This window comes from Panthera tigris, chromosome C1 (assembly GCF_018350195.1).
Source record: "Panthera tigris isolate Pti1 chromosome C1, P.tigris_Pti1_mat1.1, whole genome shotgun sequence".
NCBI lineage: Eukaryota > Metazoa > Chordata > Mammalia > Carnivora > Felidae > Panthera > Panthera tigris.
Genome location: NC_056667.1, coordinates 80,398,817 through 80,409,579, shown reverse-complemented (window position 1 = coordinate 80,409,579; position 10,763 = coordinate 80,398,817). Strand labels below are relative to the sequence as shown.

General features: G+C 39.6%; 1 protein-coding gene and 1 long non-coding RNA gene across 4 annotated transcripts in view; one reads left to right on the top strand and one right to left on the bottom strand.

Annotated features, from left to right (window-relative positions):
* Positions 1–634: 634 nt before the first annotated feature.
* The window catches only part of RWDD3 (RWD domain containing 3), a 104,080-nt gene continuing 93,951 nt past the window's right edge, over positions 635–10,763 (bottom strand). Inside the window, exons 7-8 of one of the 2 annotated variants that reach the window (XR_006221713.1) lie at positions 1,629–1,695; positions 635–979 (exon numbers count right to left, since the gene is read on the bottom strand). The gene's annotated coding sequence lies outside the window, so the exon portion shown is untranslated. The remainder of the gene's footprint in view (positions 980–1,628; positions 1,696–10,763) is intronic. The other variant, XR_006221715.1, reaches the window with a different exon arrangement.
* LOC122241526 overlaps positions 4,623–10,763 on the top strand; it is a 57,363-nt gene continuing 51,222 nt past the window's right edge. Inside the window, exon 1 of one of the 2 annotated variants that reach the window (XR_006221716.1) lies at positions 4,623–4,865. This is a non-coding gene — a long non-coding RNA (uncharacterized LOC122241526). Of the gene's footprint in view, positions 4,866–4,965; positions 5,056–10,763 lie in introns of those variants that run through there. The other variant, XR_006221717.1, reaches the window with a different exon arrangement.

Genomic DNA, 10,763 nt, shown 5'->3' with positions numbered 1-10,763 from the left:
TGCACTGCAAGCCAGATTCATCAATTACAGCAAGGATACAATATTCACTTTACCAAACATCCAGGTTTCTTAGGCTTTGTGCCTGTTTGTTTGTTTGTTTGCCTTCTATTCTCTTTCTACGTGCTCTATTCATAAATTGTCTCCAGCAAATTATAGCAAAGGTGTCTCTCTTCTCTATTGCCACTTTGCAATCTATACTTAACTGCAGGGTAACAGCAATGGAAGCCATAACTAACAGCACCAACTCCAGCCTTCTAAATCTGCAACTACAGCTTGGGAAGAATCTTGTATCGGGGTGTTACATGCTAGATTTGATGTGGATGTTGTAGTCTGAAGCGAAAATTATTTCTACAGCTGGAATATAACATTTGCATAAGTTACAATTAAAAGGGAAAATATAATTACAAATTTTCAACTTAATTTGAATGGTTTGTAAAATGCTCATTTGGCATAGGCAACAGCTTGCAGGCAAACAGAACACAGTCTCAGAGTTGTGTCCCTTTGTCTGAGTAGCAGTGGTGAACTCATTCTGAAGGGTTTGCTTTAACCCCTGAATCCCAACATAACCAGCAGTGAGAACCTAAGGTACAGGGCACTGTTTGCTTTCAAAACAGGATTGCAACATACACAGCAATTCACAAATATTTGCATCTTTTAATTGTTTCTAAAACAGAAGTGGCAAGTGGCATCGAACAGGAATGTTATTTCTCTTGTGGAGTGAATGAGCAGTGGAATTTTAACTAGTTTCATTTCCTTTCAGCTCTCAGATCTGAAATCTGTGGTCACATCTCCTGTACAATGTGTTCTTCATATCACAGTCTCTTTAATGGCTCCTGTTTCTGATTTTCTCCCCTCCTTAATTACATGTCTTTTTCTTGTAGCTACTTCATGCTGAAGGCATGTCATTCTTCCCAGACGCAGACTCGGCTAGGTGTCCGTGCACTGAGTCCGTCTGTTCGTTTGTTTTCAGGGTTTCTTTCTAAGAAGCAAAGGAATCCTTTTATTATCCTCAAACGTGAGAATCAAAATTTTCATAAAATACTTTGTACAGCATGTGCACTTGAAATCCTGCGTCCCCAAAGTCATGATAACCGTGATTATTATGGAACATGCATTGTGTTGCATCAATAGTTTTGAAAAACGAGAGAAAAAGGAGAAAATTATTCCATTCAGTCTTTCTCAGGAAAAAAAATGCATCCAAAAAGACATATGAACAGGAAAAATTGCTATTATTATGAATTACACAATTAAGTATGCTTTTCTATGTTTTTGATCCTTCTTTTCATAGCAATCTTCCAAATAATGAGACACCAGAACATACTCTTGGAAAAAAACAAATTATAAAAACCTATCCTTTGTTCTATTTGCCCTGGAAACTGAAAAAGAAATTCTATGGCAAAAGGAAAATATAAAGTAATAACATAACCTTATTTTATCTTTTTCCTGAGAAACCACAAAGGCGCTGGGTTGATTCAGAGTATTGTTAAGTAGCATGATTTTTTTTTAATCACAGAAACCCTGTCTATTTATGGGATAACAAATACAGGACAGTGAGAGGGCCACCACACCACCTTCAGGACAATGCGCCGCTACTTGGAATGACTGGCTGAAACTAACAAGCAAATTACCTAAATGATGTTCTGGTGCAACGTCATCTTCTGTGCCCCAGACTTGGAATAATTTTATCACTCCAAACTAGGGTACAAAATGAAAAATACATATGCATATATATTTTATTTATGTTGATTACACATATATTTTATTTATATTGAAAAAAATTCTAGGATTTTAATAAATTTTATACTGGGACCTGTAGGCTCCTGGCAATCTAGTCCAATAGCTTTCCCATTTCTTTTCTTCTTGGTGCATAAACCCTAAGTTTATATCCAAAGTCATAAGCCAGAAGCAGACCATTTACCATAATGAATGGTATTTCCCAAATGGTAGAACATTTACTGCTGGGAGGATAATTTTAGTTGCCACATAGCCAAATATTTTCATTGTTACCTATTTTTTTAAAAATATAACATCACATTATACTTTTGATTTCACCAATTTTATTACTTAGAATTGCTCCCTTTTAAATTGATTTAAAGATGGGGTGCCTAGGTGGCTAAGTCGGTTAAGAGCCCGACTTCAGCTCAAATCATAATCTCATGATTCATGAGTTCCAGCCCCACGTCAAGCTCTTTGCTGACAGCTTGGAGCCTGGAGCCTGCTTTGGATTCTGTGTCTCCCTCTCTCTCCCCTGACCTCTCCTGCTCGTGCTTTGTCTCTCTCTCTGTCTCTCTGTCTCTCTCTCAAAAATAAATAAACATTTAAAAAAATTAAGTTGATTTAAAGAAAAATGTGGAGAAAAATATCACAGATGGTATGCAGGCATAGCAAAGTCATGAAAGAGTTATAGAAATGACTTATGTTTAAGAAACAGTATTCTAGAAAATCACTTCTCTATCAGGGCTGAGTTCTTAATTAAAAAAAATTAATGTTTATTTATTTTTGAGAAAGAGAGAGCATGAGCAGGGGAGAAGCAGAGAGAGAGGGAGACACAGAATCTGAAGGAGGCTTCAGGCTCCGAGCTGTCAACACAGAGCTCAACATGGGGCTTGAACTCACAAGTCTCAAAATCATGACCTGAACTGCAGTTGGACTCTTAACTGACTGAGCCACCCAGGTGCCCCTGAATTCTTAATTTTTTTTTTAATTAAAAGCGCATTTCTCAAAAAAATTTTCAAGGAAAATGAACACCTCAAGAAAGAATAAACTATTTTAATGTTTACTTGTCTCCTGGACTCATGGAAAACACTTCTCAAAAAGAGTAAAACCACTACAGCATAGTGATTTGCCTTGAACACGGAGAGTAGATTGGGAGCAAGCACTCTCAGGAAGATTCAGGAATTTTTCCAGAAGGCATCTCACAAGAAGCCAAGAGAGGCAGGGATTAAGAAGAGTGTTGGCCAGGGGCACCTGGGTGGCTCAGTCGGTTGAGCGTCAGACTTCGGCTCAGGTCATGATCTCACAGTTCGTGAGTTCGGCCAGCACTGGGCTCTGTGCTGACAGCTCAGAGCCTGCAGCCTGCTTCCGATTCTGTGTTTTCCTCTCTCTCTGCCCCTCCCCTACACGCGCTCTGTTTCTCTCTGCCTCTCAAAAATAAAGAAAACTAATAAAAAAAAATTTTTTAGAAGAGTGTTGGCCAAGTTGCAGACAAGGTACAGGTTATTCCTAGTAGCTCAGCAGGTGACATCAGGGCAGGATTGGGGTGATGCCACCCATGAAGGAGACCCTGGGTGGAGTCCCAGAGGCGGAAGCAAATGAAAGTGCCTGAATGGCCAGCCATCCTTCTCTCCCCATGCTCCATGCCACTCCACATCTTATGCTTTCCCTCCGGCCCTCTCCCTCCTCCTGTCTTTCATCAACTGAAATGACAATAGGGGCATAGAAATCTAGTTTTTCATTATTTACTTTCTATAAAGTTTTTCATTTTTTCTTCTGAATTTTAAACGTAGATGACTTTAAAGTTTTATATTTCCAGTTCTCCAAAAAGACTAGAATTAGTCTAAAAATAGTCCTAAGTTGGTTTTCACTTATAAATGGTTCTAGGATATATATTTTGTATGATTCAGTGCTCCTCCCACCCCCAACATTGAAAATAGAGCAATAATTACAGCTGAAGCAAATGGACCCTTTTCCTCCTCTTGGTGGGAAGAGTATACATGTAATATAAGAATAATTAATGGACTGGAAGAAGACAAAGACCTTCAGACGGATGCTTCTGAGAACCACTGTATTTTGGTGTTCTTTGTAGTAATTTGAAGAAGTCATGCCATTTCAAATGGTAATCAAGGGAAATCTAGAGTAATTCACTATGAAGAGAAAACAGACAATTCTTAAAATGTTTCTTTACACCGTTTTCCATATGAACTGTACCTCCTAGAGTAAATGTTAGAATGAATGGATGGGATAGAGATGGTCTTTTCCCATCAAATTCTTCAGAGCACTGCAGTAGTTGGAGGCTGGGGTGAGGAGCTGTAGGGTAAGGAGAAAGACACTATTTGACAAGCTCTTGGGACTACACTATCCCCTCTGACCACTGTAACTCCACTGTTACCTGTCTGATAGATGGGAATCAAAAAAATGTTCCTTTTTTTTTTAAAATAAAAGGGTGCCCCTGTTTTTAAAACTTGGAAAATCATGGGAATAGAAAAATTCATGTTCCCGGATTGACCCTGGAAAAACAGAACCAATTATAAGGATGGTGAATGTTTCTTCAGACTGATCATTTCTTTTTAATTCCTCAAAGGCTCATTAAGTTAGATCCTGCTCCTCTGTGACCTTAGAAATCATTTCCCACTCTCCATACCCCCTACTCTTTGTGGGGTGGAAGGGACACATAGATTAGATTGATGGGGTTATTCTCCCTACTGTTTTATGTAAATTTGCCAAAGAAATAAGATACCTGTTCTGACAAGAGTCAGGCAAGTCTAAATATTTCTTACAGACAGAGCTGACAAAATTCAAAAGTAGTTTGGTTACAAGAGACTCATTAATTTCAAATGGGCATTTGATTCCCAAAGGGAAGACAAACTTCATCAGTTGGAGCATTGTGATGTCACAGAGGAACTTCATTAGTGCACCACTTAGAAGGGAGCCATGAGAGTAAGTAAAATGAAATGTAAATAAATGCCTAATTAGGTGTCCGTGAAAAACTGAAGAGTATCTAAAGTTGTTAGAGATGACTGTACTTGGAAGGCAGCTTCTTAGACTAAGAATCAGTGCTTTCATAACCTTCATGGAGGAGGCTGGAAGATTCTGCGGAGGTCTCCAGAAGACTGGTCAACTTGGATGAAGCCATTGAAGACAATCAGGTATGACATCATTCCCATGGTTGAGGTCCTCTGGAGCAGAAGTTCTAGAACTTCTTAGGGCCATTCTAGTAGAATAGAATACTCAGAAATCACCCCCACTTCTGCTGAGGGTGGGGTGGGAACAGGCACAGGGAGAGGAAACTTTATCACAAGGAATGAGCAAAATGGAACTGATTTTGATAAAGGCATTGTAAGTATTCAGTTAACATTAGAACCATGAAGATACGATCTTGTCTCAACCAATATTATAAAAGTTAGTCCACAGACCAAGCAGACATCAAGTAGACTTTAAACCATAAATTGAAACCTTCTACTCAACAGGAACACTAGAGAGCTCTTTTCTCTAGCACTCAGGCATTAAAGCTGTTGCTACTTCTCCCGTCTTTCCACCCCATACTTGCCTACAAAATAACGTCCAAATTTCTTAGCATGCATCAAGGCCCTTTAAGATCCACCCCATTCTCCTTTCCCCAGCTTACCTCTCACCGTGTCTTAACCTGTTCCCTTATACATCATGCAGTCTGTACTCGGTCTAGTTATACCCTTTTATCCAAAGTCTCTGAATGGCAAAATCATATTCATCTTTCAGAATCCAGTTCAAATTACACTTCCTTCCCTAAAGAGTTCATGATTTCGCCTTTGTGTGTTACAGACACATTTCAAGCGTCTACTTTAGCACTTATCTGATCAAGGGTATCAGGAGGGCAGTTCTCCCTCGGCTTATGGTTAGATACATCTGCACAGATCTAGAAGACAATGGTTTGCACGCAGGAATTGTGCGCATAGGGCACTGAGAGGGCTAACTGAGTAGGTAACAAGCTCCAGGATGACAGGGAAAGGGAGAATTGGAGTACAGTGTGGTGTTGGTCTCCTGTATCTGTCCCTAGCCTACCCCCACAGACATATGCCTGGGTCATATAGACTGGGATTGAGAGTGTGAATTCTAAAGCTCTGTGTCTGGATTCAAATTTCACTTCTGTTACATACTAGTTGCCTTGAGTGAGTCAGTTAACCTCTCTAGCTTCAGGGCAGATGGTAATAATAGCGCTCCTGCCTCATGGTTCTGTCATGAGAATTATACAAGTTAATGAATACAAAGCTCCCCAACAGTGCTTGTCACACAATAAGCATCATATAATAAGTATCAGCTATTATACTTAGGAAGAGAGATGACAGTTAAGTAAAAAACTGAAAATCCTATAAGGCCTTAGGGCACATGCAGCACTAACTTGGAACCACTAAGTTGAAAGAAAACAAAAATAGGTGTTCTTCCCAACTCCACCATTGGCCAGAAGCAGCATGGCGCTTTGAAGTGGTGGCATCTATTGGGACTGGAAATAGACGGCTCCAATGCTTGACAGGGGCAGCTGTGCTCAGAGGGGTCGATTCTCAGCAGAGACAGAAGCAGTGCCCATCAGGAGCAATGGCCATCACTGTGTGGCCTTTGTCACACCGAGAGGTGATGTTGCAAGACATCCAAGGTGTCCGGTGAGTGCAGAGCAATGTAAGTGATAGAGGAGCCTGGTTCAAGTGAAGCCACCCAGTGGACACAGCAACTGTCAACAAAGACAGGGATGGCAGCATAAGAAGGGTCAGTACTCCGTGGACCCCACGAGGTGAGACATCAGTCTTACCCACATGGAAATATTTTCTGGGTCACCCAAAAATACTTGGGAGGAGGGCTTTTGCCAGGGTGCAGAGGTCCTCTAGGGTGCAATGTGATCAATTCCTCAAATTATCATCGGTGTGGCTTTATTTGTACAGAAAGGGAATACTGAGACACCATTAAAAGCACAAGCTTTGGTTTCAGACAGACTTGTGCTTCAGCTGAAAGTATTTACTAAGCATCTATTCTATGTCCCAGGCTCTGCTCTGGTCGGTGGAAATACCACAGTGAACAAGGCAAATAGGATTCCTCCTCACATAGAGCTACCTTAGAGAGGGGACACAGACAAATAACAAGAAAACAAATTAATGGGACCTTGCCTGTTTAAGAGCCATGAAGGCAATAAAATAGATGATATGGTGTACAGATTGGGTGGAGAGAGCTGCTTACATATGGCAGCCAAGTAAAGTCTCTCCATCACAATGAGGGCTAATAGCCAGGAAGAGGCAGCTCAGGGACGATCTGGGGACAGAATGTGGGACCCTAAGGTAGGGAGACTTGGCATATTAGAGGAACATAAAGAGGGATAGTAAGTCCGAGGGCGCCTGGGTGGCTCAGTCGGTTAAGCATCCGACTTTAGCTCAGGTCATGATCTCACTGCTCCTGAGTTTGAGCCCCACATGGGGCTCGGTTGCTGAGAGCTCAGAGCCTGGAACCTGTTTCAGATTCTAGGTCTCCCTCTCTCTCCATCTCTCCCTGACTCGTTCTCTCTCTCTCTCTCAAAAAGTAACAAACATTAAAAAATTAAAAAAAAAAAAAAGGATAGTAAGTCCAAAACAAGGGTCAGCAAACTATGGTATGGGGGCCAAATCCAGCCCGCTACTTGTTTATGTAAATAAAGTTTTATTAGAACACAGCCCACACTCATTTGTTGTCTCTAGCTGCTTTCGTGCTATAATAGCAGAGTTGAGTGCTATAATAATAGAAATGAATAGTTGCCACAGAGGCTGAATGGCCTGCAAAACCTGTAAGATTTAATATCTGGCCCTTTACACAATGTGTGCCAATCTCTGGACTAAAGCCTAGTGAACAAGCTGGGTGAAAGCCGTAGGAACTGAAGTTTAAGGGGTGCCGGGAGGCAGCAAACTGCAGGGTACTACAGACCATGGCAGAGAAGTCAGCTTATATTCCACACTTGACGGAAAGCCCCTGAAAGGGTCCAAGCAAGGGAGACACGTGATCTGATTCATGTTCTCCACTGTGGGAACTGCATAGAGAGGGACTGCAGGGGCAAAGTAGCAGCAGGGAAGCCAGTTATGAGGATGCTATCCATGCAGATGGGGACTAGTAGTCAAGATGTATTCGCTCAGGTATATAACAAGCATGAGAATCCCAACTCGGCTGTATAACCACACACAAGTTACTCCAACGCTTTCAGCCTCAGTTTCTTGTCAGTAAAACACTCAGACCACTATTGTGTGGGTTAAATTACAAACGCACCTGAGGTATCTGTCAAAAAGTAAGTGTTCGGTGGATGTTAGCCATTATTGTTCTGTTGTTGAGTCATTGTTGTTGACTGGTGAGGCCCATGGAGCACTGGGTCCCAGCATGGGCCTCTCCGTTCTGGGTAGTGTGGCACGCTTCTCTCCCTGACTAGACCTGTAAGTACCCTGGAAACCAGGAAGCTTTTATTCATCTTTATATCCCCCAAACTGTGCCTGGCACGTGGTAGATGTTTAATAAATATTTATTGATTAAACTATCAAGGCGTTTTTGGTTTTTTTGAAAAAAGGGAAGGTATTATTCATTCTGCCATTTTCACCAGACATGTTTTGTTTTCAGGGTTGAGGTGGTATATTTTGATGGCACAGACCATTCTGAAGACACAGAGGTAGTTGTCTCTATGGAGAGCTAGTACCTAGCGCCCCCTCTGGTGCAAAGGGAAACTCAGATACTGCTCCCCATGAACCTCTAACACGACAAAATATGTCAGTGACGGTAATTATATATGAAATCTGGACTAAAAAGTCGCCATACCCAAGAAATTCACACATATCAGACACCATCTACATATCAAAAATCTCAGCCACAAAGTGGACCCAATAAGAGTCAAAAAATATTGTTCTTAGTGTCAGGTTTTTTTCAGACTTTTGCTTCAAAACAGTTGGACATTGTGATGCCTTGTCCAGCCGCATCAAAGGGAGTCTCTACTTTATATCATTATCTCATTTCTTTTATTGATTCATTATCCTGCCTAGAAAACTAGAAGGATCGCTCCCCAAATTGAAATTTCATAATTTTTTGTCAATTTTCTTATTCTCTGACACACCATGACCAAGAAAGACTGAAAATCTACCCTTCACAAGGAGTTAATTTTCTCATCATAAAATGATCCATACTGTCTAAACAACTGTTTCAAATGAAATTAAGTATGATAGACACATTTGCAAATGGCATATGATATCCATAAAGTAGGTGCATACTTTGTGACATTTTTATTTTTCAAAAAAGAGGTTTTAATGCCAGAAGGGTTGTACAATACAGAATTATAAAACCCTGGAAGGGCCAACTCAAATGACATGTTACTAGGTGTATATCATCTGTGTTTTCACAGTGCTATATGTGTCCTTCCTATGCATTTATCACTATATCAAAAACATTAATTAGAATTTTTTTTAAATCAAAGTAAGACTGAGAAAAATGTCTCAGTAGTAGTCACCAAATCTAGCAGTCCTAAGCAAACTTAGTAATTTAGCCAACAAACTCCAAAAGTACAGGAAACTTAAAAGAAGAAAAAGATTTAAAACAACACAATATTAAAGATGAGAATCCCCTACAATAGTGAAGGAAAAGGTGGAAATCCTTGAAACATCAGTGAGCAGCCATGAGGAGGCAGTTGTGTGTGTGTGTGTGTGTGTGTGTGTGTGTGTGTGTGTGTGTTTAACAGGAAGCCTGGCATCTCACAAATAACGTATGTTGCATATTATGTGGCAGTTGCTATAGTAACAACCTTTATTTTCTGAAACAGTACACAGATGTGTATAACATACTAACTTGCTGGTTATAAATTACGGCTTTTCCCATAGTTCAATAACTTAAGAATTCTATGTTTTTGAAATCTCAGAAGTTCTGTTGTTATTCAATTTCTTTTATGAGATAATTTTCCTTGTACTTTCAAAATGAGAGCATTCCGAGACAGGCTGAGAGAAAGAAGGGATGAGAAAATGGGGGATATCAGAGAGTAACAACAGACTGAAGACTGTTTCCTACGGAGTCTGGATGGAACCCACTGACTGAAATGAGAACATTATTTTAATGAATTAGGCATCATGTACAATAGTGATGAGAAAGAAGTTGCTAGCAAAATGATGTTACAAATAAAGTTATGAATTGATTTTTTATTACAAGGTGCCATATTTACAGTTTTAAAATAAACAGAGATTATTTCTTAGAAATGTCACAAACATTAATATAATTTTATAAGCTACAACAGTGTGGGGGAGTGAATTAGCCTGGTTACCTGACTTCAAATGAAGTTTTTTTGAATCTTCATTCAAGGCCTGAGTCTGGGAAAAAATGTATATTCCTATTTTCATAAGAGATTAGCATCCCTTTGTCAGGTTACAAAACAGAAGACAGATTTTTACTGAGTGGGATATTTTTCTTTTCATATTTTAACCTTAATCAACAAATATTTATCACGTGCTTTGTACATGCAGGGAGCTAACTATCTGTGCCCAGATGTGCATAGATACATGTAGAAACACAAATTATAGAAAAATTGAGTTCTGTAGATGGTTCTTTTCTGATTCTAAATATTTACATATGTTTTCCATGTGCTGGATCTGAACATTTTCTTTAATAGACAGTTCACACTGTAAAGTTTTAAACCTTGTCAAAAAGAGCAATCTCTGCAGGATTTGTCAGGCTAAAGTTTATTACCTGGGAAACACATTTGAAAATAAGGTTATATAGTTAACATTTATAGTTAAAAGCCAACTTTCTACAATTTTAGATAGGTAAGTAGGTAGGTAGGTAGATAGATAGATAGATAGATAGATAGATAGACAGACAGATATAGATATAAGGAAGGGTGCAAGGATCCTCATATAGAAAGTAAAAAAAGACCCCTGATTGAGAAAGTCCAGACCTTACAATGCTACTAAATTTACCTAACAAACACCAAACACTCAGAAATGCTATTTCAAGTGACAATACAGTCACATTCAAATGAAAAATTGTCTTATAGCTGCAATGGCACAGGATGAGAAACACTGAACACAGTGCAGATA